The sequence below is a fragment of the Elephas maximus genome, chromosome 2, assembly GCF_024166365.1.
Source record: "Elephas maximus indicus isolate mEleMax1 chromosome 2, mEleMax1 primary haplotype, whole genome shotgun sequence".
Classification (NCBI taxonomy): Eukaryota; Metazoa; Chordata; class Mammalia; order Proboscidea; family Elephantidae; genus Elephas; species Elephas maximus.
This window is the reverse complement of record NC_064820.1, coordinates 21,511,553-21,529,084: the sequence shown is the minus strand read 5'-3', so window position 1 is coordinate 21,529,084 and position 17,532 is coordinate 21,511,553.

Here is a 17,532-nt window from a genome sequence, read left to right as displayed (position 1 = left end):
CCAAAACACGTGTACGGCATTTCAAAAATCCACAGGCCCACACACCAAGCTGTGAAAGAAGGAGTGTTTTCATCAGGGCAAGTGATCTGCTGAGGGAATTTGTGCTTCTGTCCAACAAAGGCTGGGGTCTTAACATCAAAAATGACTAAGACCATAGCAAGAGTCCTATTTAATTATAAGCTATGGTTGCCACCTGGGCATTTTGAAATTTTGGGTCCAGGGATCAGCAGGTAAGAGGAGGAGTTGGGATCTTTCCAGGGGTATCTGGTCCTGCCCATCAGGATATATTCTCCATTAATATAGGAAATATATTTACCTTCAATAAACCAAAAACCAAACCCAGTGCCATTGAGTGGATTCCGACTCATAGCCACCCTATAGGACAGAGTAGAACTGCCCCACAGAGTTTCCAAGGAGTGCCTGGCAGGTACGAACTGCCAACCCTCAATAAACCAAATACAAATTGAAAGACCTAGGGTAGGTAGATGGTCCCCCAAAGGTACATATGCGCTGATGTCTGGAAACTCTGACTATGTTACCTTACATGGCAAAAGAGACTTTGCAGATATGATTAAAGACATGGGGCTCAAGATAGGGAGATTATCCTGGATCACCCAGGTGGGCCCCATCTAATCACACGAGCCCTTTAAAAAAGAGAAATCTATCCAGCTAGAACAAGAAAGTTAAAGCAGAAGAAGTTGCCTGAGAAATTCAGAGCAGGAGAGAAACTCCACCACTGCTGCAGGGACCCAAATGGAAAGCAAGAGAAAGAATGTGATAAGCCTTTAAGGAAAAAAGACTTGCCTGTGTGATAGCAGAAACCCTGGTGGCGTGTGGTTAAGTGCTACGGCTGCTAACCAAAGGGTCGGAAGTTTGAATCTGCCAGGTGCTCCTTGGAAACTCTCTGGGGCCGCTCTAGTCTGTCCTATAGGGTCAGCACTGGCTTTGGCTTTTCTTTTTTTTTTTGATTTTACCTGATAGCCAGCAAGGAAAAGAAGGAGCTGAGTTCCACCACCAATCACCAAGAGCTAGTACCTATGTAAGGAAAAATAAAACATGTATGAATAGTATGCTGAGGGATCTGCTCAGCTTATTCTCAAATACGTGCCTCAGCAAAATAATGAAGAAATACAGATAATGAGCCGTATGAATGATGAAATATTGAAGCCCAAATATTAAACCTACAAGTGCCAAAAGACTACTGAATATCATTTTAGATTTTTAAAGGAAAACAGTGAAGTTCTAAATATACAATAACAAATAAAATATCCGAAGTAGTTTTTACAAGGAAAGCCAGAGAAAATGAGAAATAGAGTTTCGCATTTGCTCACTGTGGGAAACTGCCTTCTTATTAGTTATGACGGGTGTTAAGAGCACTGGTGGCGCAATGGTTAAGTGCTCAACTGCTAACCAAAAGATTGGAGGTTTGAACCCACCAGAGGGCCTGTGGGAGAAAAGACCTGGTGATCTACCGTCATAAAGATTACAGCCTAGGAAACCCTATGGGGCAGTTCCGCTCTGTTCTACAGGGTCACTGTGAATCGGAAAAGACTCGAGGGCATACAACACGAACACAAACAGCAATATGGTAAGTCTTACTCTTTAACGGCATTCCAGCAATGATTATGTAATGTTATATCATTGCATATACTGTTTCTTTTTTTTTTTTAAATAATGGATTAATGATTTTTTTTTTAATAATGGATGTTGGAAAACGGCAATCTAGAGCTCGGGGGTGTGATTTCTTTGCATTGCCTAAAAACTTATATAAATATAGAAATTTGGAGTCAAAACTAGTGCCCTTTCTTTTGTGTCTTTCTCTATAGTGTATAAAGGATTTTTTATTGTTTTGGCAGTACTCATAAATTTGGAGAACACCCAGGATATTGACATTTTATCATATTGTTTCTCAGTGTATACATTAAATGAACCAATGAATCTATAAGCTCTCAAACAGAAAAAAAGAAAGCAATGTTTACTTATTAAAAATTGGCATCCCTTTTTGCAATTCAATAATATTTCTGACTTTAATATTGTGGTCATTACATTCTGCAGTGTGAGAAGTAAATCTATAACCTGAATTCTTAAGGGAAAAAAAAATGTGTTAATGATATCCTATTACACTCTGAGAGTACATTAAGGGCTTTCCCAGAAAACTGTAATGTCAGAGAGAAGTCTTGGTTATAAGTTGGATAGTTTAGTACTTAGTTCTTCCCCTGGGAAAATCAATGCTCTATTATGCAGAGTTGGTAGTAATGTAAAGAGGTTCACCCCTATGAGAATACTAGCAATCTCTAGCAAAGTTAAAGACAGGTACATTGTATGGCCCAGAAATAAGCCCTAGATGCATACCCTAAAAAAGATCCCATGCACACGTACAAGGAGATGTATACCAAAATTGCATTATTTTTCTATCACTGCATAACAAATTACCACCGATCAGGTGGCTTAAATTAATGTAATTTTACTATCTCACAGTTTCCCTGGGTTAGGTTAAAAAAATAGGTCACAAATTAGCTTGATGCACCACTCAGGGTCTCCAAGGCTGAAATTCAGATGTTGACCAGGGCTACAATCTCATCTGGGACTCGGGGTCCTTTCTAAGCTCGTTCAGTTTGTTGGCAGAATTTAGTTCCTTGTGGCTCTAGGCCTGAGGCCTTCAGCTACTAGAAGCAGCCCTTCTCCATAGTCAGAAAACAACATGACTATTTGCTTCTTAAGGCCAGGAGCAAGGTAATTCTTTCATACTTCCAATTACTTTCTTTAAAAGGGCTCACCTGATTAGGTCAGCACCACCCAGCATAATCTGCCTTTGGATTAACTCAAAGTCAACTGATTTGTGACCTTAAGTACATTTGAAAAATTGCTTCACTTTTTTCTTATACTGTAACTTATTCGCAGGAGTGAAATCCATCGTGATCATTGCCCTGCCCACACTCATGGGTAGGTAGATATACAGGACTTGTACACCAGGTGCTGGGAATCATGAACGTCATTCTCGAACCCTACCTGCCACACCAGAATGCTTCTTTTCATGTTTCATTAAAAATAGAAAAAAATGTGTAAGATCAACGGGAGAATGAGTAAGAAATGTTTGGTAGAGTCAAATGGTGGGATACTATTCACATTGAGGAAACCCTGGTGGCGTGGTGGTTAAGTGCTACAGCTGCTAACCAAGAGGTCAGCAGTTCGACTCTGCCAGACACTCCTTGGAAACTCTATGGGCCAGTTCTACTCTGTTCTATAGGGTCACTATGAGTCAGAATCGACTCGATGGCAGTGGGTTTGGTCTGGGTTTTTGGATTCACATTGAAATGAATGAAGTAGTGCTATATTTGTCAACATGGATGGATCGCATAAAATAAACTGATTGAAAAGAGCAAAATGAAGAAAAATGTAAACAGCATGGTACAAAACGTATAAAGTTTCAACTAAGTAAAATCATACAGTGTATCATTAGATACACACATGGGAATGATAATCTCCAAGTTTAATAGTCACCTCTGGGGGGACAGACAAAGACGAGATGAAAACAGGACACAGAGGTCTCAAAATGTAATGATAGTATTTTCTGTCTTAAAATGGCGGTGGTGCATTTAGGTTTAATATTGTACGTTGTATTTACATTTACTAATTCAATGTATTTCATAACAAATACTCAAAATATAAAAACAATATCAGCCAAGGAAAACCTTCATGATCTGCACCCATAACACTCAGTCAGAAACAATTGCTTCTTTTAGCTGTGTGATCTTGACGCAAATCTTGTTATCTATTGAATTCTTCCTTCAAACAAATTCAGTGTAGGACTTGAATATGTAAACTGGTGAAAACACAATCTGTTCAGATTGAACGAGCGCAAAAAGGAGGTGGACAACGGGCCAGAGCGGTGAGCGTCTCAGAGTTCCACCCTTTGCTTCTTCCACAGACAGCTTCTGAGTTTGCTGTCTATGATCCCCAGGATGCAAACCACTGCTCCATCGCTTTATAGATCCCTCCGTATGCCACCATTATAACATTAGCCATGCATAAGAATTAGTTTCCACGTATTTATCTGACCTACTGGACTATGAACTCTTTACTCCTCTTTCCACATCTAGCACTTAGCACTTTTTTTGGGGGGCTCATTCTTGGTGTCAATATTTCTTCAATGTATTACTCATAATTTTTTGTTGGAATTAAGACTCAAGGCACACAAAACACCTTGGATAGTTCAATAGGAAAAGAAATAATGAATCTTCATTAGCATAACCTTTTTGGCTCATTTTACCCATGGCTGAGGGTGGGAGGGGACAGGGACTTCAAATGTTCACAGGGAGGATTTTTAGGAACCCTTGCCTTTTAGAATGGTCATCCAGCTGAGCATTGTTGTTGTTGTTAGGTGCTGTTGGGTAAGATCTGACTCAGCGACCTTATGTACAATGGAACAAAACGCTGCCTGGTCCTGCACCATCCCCACTATTGTTGTTACGCTTGAGCCCATTGTTGCAGCCGCTGTGTCATGGCTGGGTGTACGCCCAGGAACACTCCACCTCAGAGCATATATGGCCTGCCTTCAGAAAGTACTTTTTCACATCAGTATATAGAAAGGAAAGTATTATTTAAAATATATGTTGCTTGTCGGCATTGTAAAATACCAACAGAAATCAGTAAAGATGAGGACTGAGAAAGGATATTCCTTACTTCAAAATGCTGACCTTGTTGTTCCTTTATCCATGTTTCAATTGCAACTTGTTTATGCCTCCCCCTTATTATAACTTTTAAAATGTTGTAATTTGAAACCTTTGGTACTGTTCTAGGTTCATGTCGTCTCAGCCAATTTTTATTGCCATTGTTCTTTTAGCCTTATGGCTCCATTCTGGACCATGGGATAAGAGCAGAAGAGAAGCATGCAGCTCCTAGGTGACATTTCTCCTTGATCATGGGCTGGACCATACCGTGGTGCCAGGAAGCTATCTTCATCCAAGTGGCCAAGGCCAGGGGTCACATCCAAGTGATGCTCAGCCCCTGATTGAAACACCCATCTTCCCGGTACTGTTCCTTGAGCCCGAGTTACAACTTGGCCTGTTCTATCATTAAACATATCTTATAATACTTATCCTTACTTTTTACTCCTTCCTTTTTGAACTTGGCTAAGGATTACTGAGGAGCCCTGGTGGCACAGTGGTTAAAGCTCTCAGCTGCTAACTGAAAGGTTAGTGGTTCAAAACCACCAGCTGCTCCGTGAGAGAACGAGGTGGCAGTCTGCCTCCATAAAGATTACAACCTTGTAAACCCTATGGAGCAGTTCTACTCTGTCCTATAGGGTTGCTATGAGTCAGAATCAACGTGATTGGCAAGATATTCCTTTTTTTTTAATGATTGCTTTCCATCAGCCCTCTGTCAGCTTGTAGTACTATGGTGGCTCGTGTGGTGCTATCATGCTGGAATCTATGCCACTGGTATGTCAGTTACTGTTCACACTGGTGGATAGGTTCAGCAGAGCTTTCAGATTGAGACAGACTAGGAAGAAAGGCCTGACAATCTACTTCCAAAAATTAAACAATAAAAACGCTAAGGATCACAACAGAACATTGCCCAATATAATGCTGGAAGATGAGGCCCCTAGGTTGGAAAAGATTATGCAATAGCCACAATAGTGGACTCAAACTTATCAACTATCATGAAGATGGTGCAGGACTGGGAAGCTTTCTGTTCTGTTACACATAAGGCCACCACAAGACGGAGCTGAAGCAATGGAAACTTACAACAGCCATGGTTACTCTAAGTCAGGACAACATAACAAATGTCAGAAATATTTGGACATTGAAATTACTCGAATTCAAAAGTGATTAATATTACATGTAGTATCTCATGTAACACTCAAAACAACACAAGAAAGTCAATATTCTTGGCCTGATTAACTGCCCTCAGTGTCACACACACACACACACACACGCACACACAGAGTGAAGACACTATTCAGAGAAAAAACTAGAACTTTAAGATTCCAGAAAGAATGTGCTTTTTCACTCTACCACACTGTCACTTGCTCCCGACAATAGATGTTTACAGAGAACCATACCATCCTACTATTATGTTATCCTTTTCCCAGTCACCCTTTTTAGGTGGCCTCCCAAGAGATTGCTTGAATTCCCCAAATTGGAATCAGCTGCTTCGTGTTCTCTGTGGGGAAAGCTCAGATGTGCTATTGACAAATTTCTCCAAGTTACATTTGGTTGAGCAATGTTGAAAGATGCAGTGGGGCTCCTGGTCTCTTTCTGAATCTGCCAAACAATCTATTCTTTAGTTGTGAGCATCCAAGAAACATTTGATCCATTGGGGTCAAACAGAACAAAAAATAAGTCGTTCTGTGTTGTTCAGGCCCACTCTAACTATACTTTCCTGGTTTTATTTATTCATTCGAGATCTGAAAATTTTGGCACCTGAATCTTTCTTAGTGGTCCGCTGCATGAAGAAGGTATGTTCTTTCCCCTCCCTCATCAAAATTCTTTCCCAAGACCTCAGATTGCCCTACGCTGATCTAGAAGTCACCCCCTTCGTCCCTTCCAAAATTGTTCTGCAAGTCTTCAACTCTCCAACTAAAGATGGTTCAGTTGCCACTCTTAGTAGATGCACCTACTGGTTCTCAACGCTGGTATTTGCTATAAATGAATCATGCCTTTCTCTTTTTGCTAAAATATAAACCTAGCTTCATTGATATCTGCCTCCATTCTGAAGGCCTTTCATTACAGAGACAGTGAAAACTGCAGACTCTGGAACTAGAAGACCTTTCTTCAAACCCTGGCTCTACAAGTTGCTGGCTGTGTGACTTTGGGAAAGTTTCTTAGTCTCTGTGCCTCAGCTTCCTCATCTGTAAAATGGGGTAATAGTAGCATCTACCTAATAGGATTTAGCTGGATTTAATGTGATTAATTCATGTACAGTGCTTAGAAGTTTCAAGTGCACAATCCACACTCAGTGTTATTATTATTATCGCCTTAACCCCTTTCAACAAATTGCAGCAGGCTCCAGGCTTTACCTATTCCAAACCCATACACCTGCTGTAGCTCACATTCTCAGCTCAATTTATTTTTCAATCAATGATTTACCTCCTATTGCTGGCAGATTTTCCTCATCCCCCATGATCTCTGTAATTCAGTTTTATATCCTTCCAGAAAGAACACTTATAACTTCAAACTACCCAGACTACACAGAAGAAATGAGAACTGTAATTTCCACCTCAGGAAGTGCAGCTGCATCTTCTTGTGCCTGTCTAGTAGCAGATTTAAAACCTCATTTTAATCAATTCTGATCGCCTTACCTGGATTCTTACGTGTAGTTTATATTCTACCCAAACCAATATTTCTACAAAGAGGAAGCATAAAATTAATAAATTACCATTTATTTTACTTTGGATCCTCTTTCTAATCCCAAGAGGTTCAGATTGCTCTCTGAACCCAGCTGTCTTATGTTCTGGTGGCAGAAGGTTGCACCTGGTCTGCAACAGGGCTTGAATGTGAGCTACAAATTAATCCCAAATGTAGTTTACTTTCAAATAATTGTATTATTTCTCTTCTCCTGGTTTCTTTGGACATGCATACAATATATTAATACCACTATATACTTAATTTTTTTTTTAATTTTCATACATTTATAGAAGTTAAAATACCTAGAGGCTAATCCAGTCTTTTATGACCTGTAACTATAAAAAGACAGTTATATTAAGCAGATTTATTCCACACTAAAAGCAGGGTATAAACACTATGAGTTTACAGTAATTCACATCTTAGTGAAATCAAACTGCCAAGTAACTCAAATTATGAGTTAACATTGTTACGGACTGAATCAAGAATATGTGTTTTAAATCCTAACCCTATAGTTTAATCGTATTTGCAAATGGGTTTTCCTTGTTATATTAATGAGGCAATATTAGTGTAGGGTATGCTTTAAGTCAATCTCTTTGGAGACATGAAAGAGCAGATTAAGCAAGCAAATAAGCAAGCACGAACTGGGGGATACATGCCCCATGTTCGCCAAGGAACCTAGGAATAGAAGCTGAAAAGAGACAAGGACCTTCCTCTGGAGCAGACAGAGAAAGAGAGCCTACCCCTAGAGCCAGTGCCCTGAATTGAGACTTCTAGCCTCCTAAACTGTGAGAAAATAAATTTCTGTTCTTTAAAGCCACCCGATTGTGGTGGTACTGGTAGAGCAACACCAGATAACTAAGACAAACATGTAATATAGAGTTATTATTATTGTCTTCTTAGGAAGAATTTTTTTTTTTATTATTGTCTTCTTAGGAACAATCTACCATATAACTCAGAATAAGAACTTCATGCTATTTTTTTTTAAAATCTACAAATTATATATTTAGTTACTTTGGATTTTTTCACAATAGACGATTTGTTAACTATCAGAGACTATCGACAGAAAATAAAAGCAGGGAATTCAGGTGAGGCGTATAAAATAAAATTCGAGACGTCTCATCACTTAGTTTCTTCCGAGTTAACTTTAACGTAAGTACTTTGTTGTCAGTAGCTCTTTTATCTGCTATAAACATGACCAAGAACAGTTACCAAAAATAACATACTACTTCAATAAAGAAAAATATATCCAAAGCAAGGCATTACCCACATTTTAGTTACTATGTGAGTTATGCACTGACCAATCTGAACATGTTAGTTTTTCAATTGTAATTATCAAATTTTCCTTGAAAAATCTAAAGCCGCTTGAAGAAAACGGTATAACTATAAATAGTAGATAGAAACATGGTTATAGAGTATGGGTCTAGTATCCAGGCTATAAATAGCTCTTGACATTCAACAAGAGAAAGAAAAACAACTAAATTTAAAAAAATGGGCAAAGGACTTGAGTGGATTTTTTTTTTCCCCAAAACATATACAAATGGGCATGAAGAACATAAAAAGATGCCCAGGGTCGTTATTTATTAGGGAAATCCAAATCGAAACCTCCATGAGATACTCCCTCACACCTACTAAACCAAAAACCAAACCCATCGTTCTCAAGTCAGTTCTGACTCATAGCAAGCCTGTAGGACAGTGTAGAACTGCCCCCACAGAGTTTCCAAGGAGTGACTGGTGCATTTGAACTGCCGACCTTTTTTGTTAGCAACTGAGCTTTTAACCACTGTGCCATCAGGGCTCCTCACACTTACTGGGATGGCTATTACCAAAAAAAAAAGGAAAAATAAGGGTGTTGGAAAGAATGTTGAGAAAATAGAACTTCATACATTTACTGTTGAGAATGTAAAATGGTACAGGCCTTGTGGAAAACCGTTTGGGAATTCAGAATAGTCAAAAGATGGAAATAGCCCAAATGTCCTTCAACTGGTAAATGGATAAACAAAATGTGGTGTATTCATGCAATGGGATATTATTCAGACACAAAAAAGGAATAACTACTGCTACAATGTATACAACCCTTAAAAAATATAATGCTAAGTGAAAGAAGCCAGACAAAAATGCCACATATTACATAACTCCATTCTTATGAAATGTCCAGAATCAGCAAATCCATAGGAAGAGAAAATATCCTCTGAATATCCCAATTAATAAATGAAGACTGTTAATCTGAGTAAAAAATAAATATATAACCAACTCTGTGTTGTCTATAAGAAACTCACTTTAAGTACAGAAGCACAGATAGTTTTGAAAATAAAATTATGGAAAGGAATGTACTGTGCAATTGTATCAACAAAAAGGTCAGTTTAGCTGTATGCATATCAGGCAAATTATGTTTAAAGCCAATCAATGTTATAAAAGATAAAGAGGGGAATTTCATAGTGATAAAAGAATCAATCATTAAGTAGGACATATCCATCTTAATGTTATGCACCTAATAATATCACTTCTAAATTCAATAAGCTAAAACTGACAAATCTAAACACAGTAATAGGCATACAGTCAAAGTTGAAGATTTTTATATTTCGTTCTCAGTAGATGGACAAAAACACAGTAAGGTATATATTTTTTCAGCACTTTTATTTAATAGATACATACAGGAGCCTTGATTCAACATCCAGAGAACATACTTTTTTCCAAGTGAAGAAAGAACGTTTACCAACATAGAACATATGCTGTACCATAAACCAAGTCTCAGTCAATTTCAAACAATTGAAATCAAGCAGAACATGTTCTCTGACTACAGTGCAGTGAAACTACAAATCTGCAACAAAATAACTGAATATTCCCCTAAATATTTAGAACTTAGGCAAAATCTTTCAAAAAATACATTGGTCACAACATAAATGTAAAAGTATGCTGAATTGAATTATACTGAAATATATCATCTCCAAACTTTTGGGATTTAGTTAATTAGCATTGTAGAGAAGTTTTAAATGTTTAAACGCACATGTTATAAAAGAGGAAATGTTGAAACCAATAATATATATATATTTTTTTCTTAGGTGCTGTCCAGTCAGTTCAGCTCACAGCGACTGTGAGTGCAATAGAATGAAACACTCCCCAATCCTGCTTCATTCTCAAAATTCTTGTTATGCTTGAGCCCATTGTTGCAGCCACTGTGTCAGTTCATCTCCTTGAGGGTCTTCCTCTTTTTCATCAACCCTCTACTTTACCAAGCATGATGTCCTTCTCTAGGAACTGATCCCTCTTGACAACACATCCAAAGTATGTGAGATGTAGTCTCGCCATCTTTTTTCTAAGGAGCATTTTGATTGTACTTCTTCCAAGACAGATGTGTTCACTCTTTTGGCAGTCCAAGGTATATTCAATATTCTTCTCCAACATCATAATTCAAAGGCATCAACTCTTCTTCAGTTTTCCTTATTCACAGTACAGGTTTCAGATGCATATGAGGTGGCTGAAAATACCATGGCTTGGGTCAGGTACACCTTAGTTTTCAAGGTGACATCTTCCCTTTTCAGCACTTTAAAGAGGTCTTTTGCAGTAAATAGACTTGTCCAATGCAATGCGTCTTTTGATTTCTTGATGGCTGCTTCCAAGGGTGTTGATAGTGGATCCAAGTAAAATGAAACCCTTAACAACTTCAGTCTTTTCTCCCCATTTATCATGATGTTGCTTATTGGTCCAGTTGTGAGGATTCCTGTTTCCTTCATGTTGAGGTGTAATCCATACTGAAGGCTGTGGTCTTTGTTCTTCGTCAGTTAGTGTTTCAAATCCTCTTGACTTTCAGCAAGCAAGTTTGTGTCATCTGCGTAACGCAGGTTGTTAATGAGCCTTTCTCCAATCCTGATGCCCCTTTCTTCTTCATATAGACCAGTTTCTCAGATTATTTGCTCAGCATACAGATTGAATAAGTATGGGGAATGGATGCAACCCTGATACACACTTTTCCTGACTTTAAACCATACAGTATCCCCTTGTTCTGTTCGAACAACTACCTCTTGATCTATGCACAGGTTCCTCATGAGCACAATTAAGTATTCTGGGATTCCCATTCTTCTCAATGTTATCCATAATCTGTTATGATACACACATTTGAATGCCTTAGTAGACCATATAATTGTATGATTCAAAATGGCCAGTACCAGTCAGTTTCAGCTCACTAATCCCTAGGATATTGATTTTTATGCATTCCATTTCATTTTTGACCACTTCCAATTTTCCTAGATTCATACTTCATACATTCCATGTTCTGATAATTAACAGATGTTTGCAGCTGTTTCTTCTCATTTTGAATCCTGCTGCATCAGCAAATGAAGGTCCCGGAAGCTTGATTCTATCCCCGTCATTAAGGTCAGCTCTGCTCTGAGGAGGCAGTTCTTCCCCAATCGTATTTTGAGTGCCTTCCAATCTGGTGGTCTCATCTTCTGGCATTATATCAGACAGTGTTCTGCTGCTATTCATAAAGGTTTCACTGGCAAGTTTTTTCATAGGTAGATTGCCAGCTCCTTCTTCCTGGTCTGTCTTAGTCTGGAAGCTCAGCTGAAACCTGTCCACTATGGTTGACTCTGCTGGTATTTGATATACCATTGGCATAGCTTCCAGAATTACAATAACACACAATCCACCACAGTATGACAAACTGGCAGATGAGTGGTAAGAGAATAGTGTGACCATCAATTCGACAGATTATATAATATACGCAAGCTCTTGAAAATACACAACTTACAAAGCTTGACGCATGAATAAATACACATACATTTTTGTTGTTGGTGTGTGTCATTTGGTCAATTCCAACTCTTAGTGACCCAATGTTAGAGAATAGAACTGCCCCATACATTTTCCTTGGCTGTAATCTTCACTTGATCAGATTACCAAGTCTTTTCTCCAGCAGAGTGGCTGATGGGTTTGAACCACCAATCTCTCAGTTAGTAGCTAAGTACTTAACAATTGTGCCACCAACCAAAAAAAAAAGAAACCCTTAGTCACTGAATTGATTCTGATTCATAGCGACCCTATAGGACAGAGTAGAGCTCCCCCATAGGGTTTCCAAGGAGATAAATTTACAGACCGCCGTTATCTTTCTCGCGTGGAGCAAGTGGTGGGTTCCAACTGCTGACCTTTTGGTTAGCAGCCATGCACTTAACAACTGCACCACCAGAGTTCCTTAAATACACACATACACAGACATTTTCTTTCCTGCTGAAACATTTATGAGTTAAAAGCAAACATGACACTTCACCTTTAAGTACATTATCATGCACCTACTAAGAGCCAAGACATTCTTCTACATAACTACAATTATGTCATCACCCTCAAGAAATTGAATACTTTTTCAACAATTTTGTTGAATAAATATATAGGCAACCTGATTTTAAAAACAAGCCATAATCAATTTTCTCCATTTTCCACAAATTCCCATTTACCTCTTTTTCCCTACTGAAGATCCCAAAGATCATGCACTAAATTTAGTTGTTTTATCTGTTTAATCACCTTGGTCTGGAATAGATTCCCCCACCTTCTTTTCATTTTACACAACTTAGATATTTTTAAGCGACCAGACGGTCATTCTTGAAGAATGTTCCACAATCTGAATTTTTTTTCTTTTCTTTTTTTATAACTTTAGTTAGGTTACACTTTTTGGCATAGCACTACACAAGTAACAATGCTTGGCATAACCCTTCACAATGTGTTCCACTATGAAGTATTTAGAGTCAGCAGATCACATTATTGTGATGCTAGGTGTGATCACTCTAAGATAATGTCTGGCAAATTTCTCTTTTTTAAGATGCCTTTGTCTTTGTATTTATTAATTTGTAAAGTGATAATTTCAGATTCTGTGAATATCCTGCTCTGCATCAACTTTGCACCCAATGGTTTTAGCATATATTGGTGATATTTACGTGAATCAACTAATGTAATGACATTTGCAAAATGGTCCTTTTTCTAATCTTTTCACTCTTTCTTCTTATTTAGCTAGCTTCCTTTGTTAAAGTTTTCTCTTCCCACCAACCTCCTTTTTTGGGTAGCATGAAGGACTGCTTTTTACTCAATGTGATGTAATTCATTGCCATCATTTACCTTTTTTATGCTCAAATGGGATGGCTCTGGTTGCACAATGGGTAAGCTCTCAGCTGCTTAACTATTAACCAAAAGGTTGGCCATTCTAACTCACTAGAGAATCCCTGGGAAAAAAGACCTGTTGGTTTGTTTCTGTAAATATTGTAGTTACTACTACTAGGTGCCCTCGAGTTGGTTCAGACTGATAGTGACCCTACGTGCAACTGAACAAAACACTGCCCAGTGCTGCTCCATCCTCACAATCATGGCTATGTTTGAGGCTATTATTGCAGCCACTGTGTCAATCTATCTCATTAAGGGTCTTCTACTTTTTTGCTAACCCTCTGCTTTACCAAGCATGATGTCCTTCTCCAGGGAATGGTCTCTCCTGATAACACGTTCAAAGTACTTCAGATGACTTCTTGTCGTCCTCACTTTTAAGGAGCATTCTGGCTGTACTTCTTCCAAGACAGATGTGTTTGTTCTTCTGGTAGTTCATGGTATATTGAATGTTCTTTGTCAACACCATAATTCAAATCCCGTAAAGATGACAGAGTAAGGAAACCTATGGGACAGTTCTACTCTGTCACATGTGCTCACCATTAGTCACAATCAACTCAACAGCACCCAACAACAGCAATAAGAACATACTCAATTTAGATGCTCCAAGTGGGAGCTGATTCAGATCAAATCCATTTTTCTTTGTAACTTGCTTCCCTCATTATTTGAACACCTCCTTGTTTTCTGGAACCATAAGATGTCCTAGGCTCACCTATTCTCTTATCTGCTCTGTATTTGGAATCAGATATTCCTTCAAGGTGAGTAGTTCAGTTTAATGGGACCAGGTTTTTAGAAATCTAGATTTGCTTTAAGTGTGCTTACTGTTATTATGCTTATTACTTCTAGGTTCTTTCAGTGACCAGAGAGAAGTATATTTTTCTAAAACTCTTCAGTTCACATTGACATCTCCAGTTAAAATACAACACGAGGTTCTCTAGTTCATCTACTCCCTATTTGCATATCTTTCCTCCACACTAAGACTCTTGATTTTAAACAACATCAAAATATATATTCATGCCCCCATCTACTTTATACACAATCTTATTTTATAGTTTCTACATAAATGCCACCAACACCACACATCTATTTAGAATAGCTGAAGTTGTCTTTGCTGTTCTTTTTGTTCTTAAAATATATTCTGATGATGTAAAATTAATGTGATCAAATGCTACTTTAATTAATTTAATATTCTGTGTGCTTGTATTAACTATTTGAGAGAGTGCTCAGAAGGATTTCTTGAATGTGTGAGAAATAATCTTCTATTATTTAGGTGAGTATCGAGGGTTTTCTCTTACAGTTGAATTTAATCCTTAACAATTTATACTAGTTATACCGCACCAAATAAGTGCTCAATCTATATAGGATTTTCACTGGTGGCTCAATGCTTAAGAGCTCGGCTGCTAGCCAGAAGGTCAGCAGTTTGAATCTACTAGCCACTCCTTGAAAGCCCTATGGGGCAGTTCTACTCTGGCTTGTAGGGTGGCATGATTTGGAATCTACTTGATGGCAATGGGTTTTTTGTTGTTATTTATTTGTTTGTTTTTGGTTTGATAGATTTTTTAACTGATACACACACACATATATGTATGTATATGTGTATATGTACATATATGTCTTATTGCTAACTGCCATCAAGTTGATTCCAACTCATGTGTGCAGAGCAGAACTACTTGATAGGGTTTTCAAGGCTTTGACCTTTTGGAAGCAGATAGCCAGAAGATATATATATATATAAATAAATGTACACATACGTACATACAGATAAAACACATATATACATACATACAGATACATACACATATATATAATATTACTAGAAATCTTCTATGTAGCTAATTCTCATAAGCAATAAAAAGTAAAGGGCATTTTTTACTTATACTTTCTGGGGAGTTAGCTAACCAAATCTTTTCTTTGTATACCCTCTTCCTTTCATAAAGCACAGAACCACGAAAGAAGTGAGTGTTTTAGCAATATTTGACCGATCTATAAGGGATAATGGAATTAAGGATCCTTGGTGGCATAGTGGTTAAAATGCTCAGCTGTCAACTGAAAGGTTGGCAGTTTGAACCCACCAGCTGCATCCATAAAGATTTACAACCTTGGAAACCATATGGGGCAGTTCTACTCTGTCCCACAGGGTCCCTATGAGTTGGAATTGACTCATTGGCAATGGGTTTGTTGTTTTGGTTATCCTAGAATTAAAGTCAAATATCATTTTTAGAAGAAATTTATAAATGTAGCTTCCTTTAAATGAAGGAGAAAGCACTAAGGAGAATCCTAGGAAATAAGAGATCTAACATGAAAGAGAAATTCCCATGCTGGCATCCTCATGGCGGGTCTTGAAAGCATTCAGTGCTAGCCTAGAATCAAAGCGTGAAGATGAAGGGCATAAAGAAGATCCACCAGGAAATAAGGACCAGACACACTGCCAAGTTATATTCAGAAGCAGTTTACTCTGGTTGTATAAAAGGTGGAAAGATTTGTCCAAACGTTCAAGAAAACTGAAAAATTGCACACCAAAAAGTGAAAAAAGAAAGAAAATATACAATCATATGTACAGTAATGAAAACATTGAGCGGTAATTTAACTTTCAACTGTGATGTAAATTTATTGGAAGAAGTGGGTTGAGTGTATTAAAATTTTTATCTAATAGCTGAAGTCAATAATGTTCAAAATTTATAAATCTGCAGATCGTACCATATGAATAGTATTTTGAGAGATTAATTATCAAAAAAATAAACTACTAAAAGTTCCCAGTGTGCTTTCTAATGAGAATCAGGATTTGAACTGCTGATTTCTGTAATAGATATGAGCACTTTTCAAACCATTCCTCCGTTTTAATAAAATTTAAATTAATTTAAAAATTAGATACCCCCTTCTCTTCTGCATGCTGTTTCTTTCTTTTTTTTTTTTTTGCTTTCTCATAGCTGTGATATGACAGCATAGTCACAATGCTATATATTTTCCTCCCAAGCATCCTTTATAGGAACTTTGCTCTTGGGTACTACATGGGTGAAATATTTTTGACATGCTTCTTACCTAATGTGTAGACTACCTGTCTTTACTTTTGAATTAGCTCAAAGTCTATGACTGGTATCGAGTTATTTTCTCTAGATACTCAGAGTAAGGAGAGAAAGAAAGGTGGATGGTTGGGTTTGAGTGGTGGGCATCCTTTATGAAGTGCTGAGTACATACTTAGTTCTGAATTTTTGTGAGATGCCCTCATTTCTCCTAAGCAGAGCTCTAGTTTCCACAATATTGTAGTATAGTCGCACTTCAAATTTTTAACTCAAATCAGTGGAAAGCAGTGGAAAATCTGGAACCTCTGACAGTTCTTTCTTCTACTAGAGAGTTATGATGTCACTTATAAGGTGATACTCTAGAAAATTTTGCTGAGCTATTTCCCTGGTGTCTTAGGTTGGGTTCTCTAGAGAAGCAAAGCCAGTAAAGTACATAAATATAGAGAGAGAGATTTATTTTAAGAAATGACTCAATTCTTGGCTCAAGTAGACACATGAGACTATGTGGGCAGTTCCTGTCTAGAGGGGAGATGAGAAGGCAGAGGGGGACAGGAACTGGCTGAATGGACACAGGGAATACAGGATGGAGAGGAGAAATGTGCTGTCTCATTAGAGCAACAAGGAGTACATAGTAAAGTGTATATAAGTTTTTGTATGAGAGACTGACTTGATTTGTAAACTTTCACTTAAAGCACAATTTAAGAAAAAAAGGAAAGAAAAAAAAAAAGCTAGAAATAGAAATCCCACATGATCCAGCAATCCCACTCCTAGGAATAGATACTAGAGAAATAAGATCTGTCACACAAATAGACTTATGCACACCCATGTTCATTGCAGCACTATTCACAATAGCAAAAAGATGGAATCAACCTAAGTGCCCGTCAACAAATGAATGGATTAAAAAAAAAAAAAACTGGTTCGTATACACAATGGAATACTATGTAACGATAAAGAACAATGATGAATCTGCAAAACATCTCACAATATGAATCTGGAGAGTATTGTGCTGAGTGAAATAAGTCAAT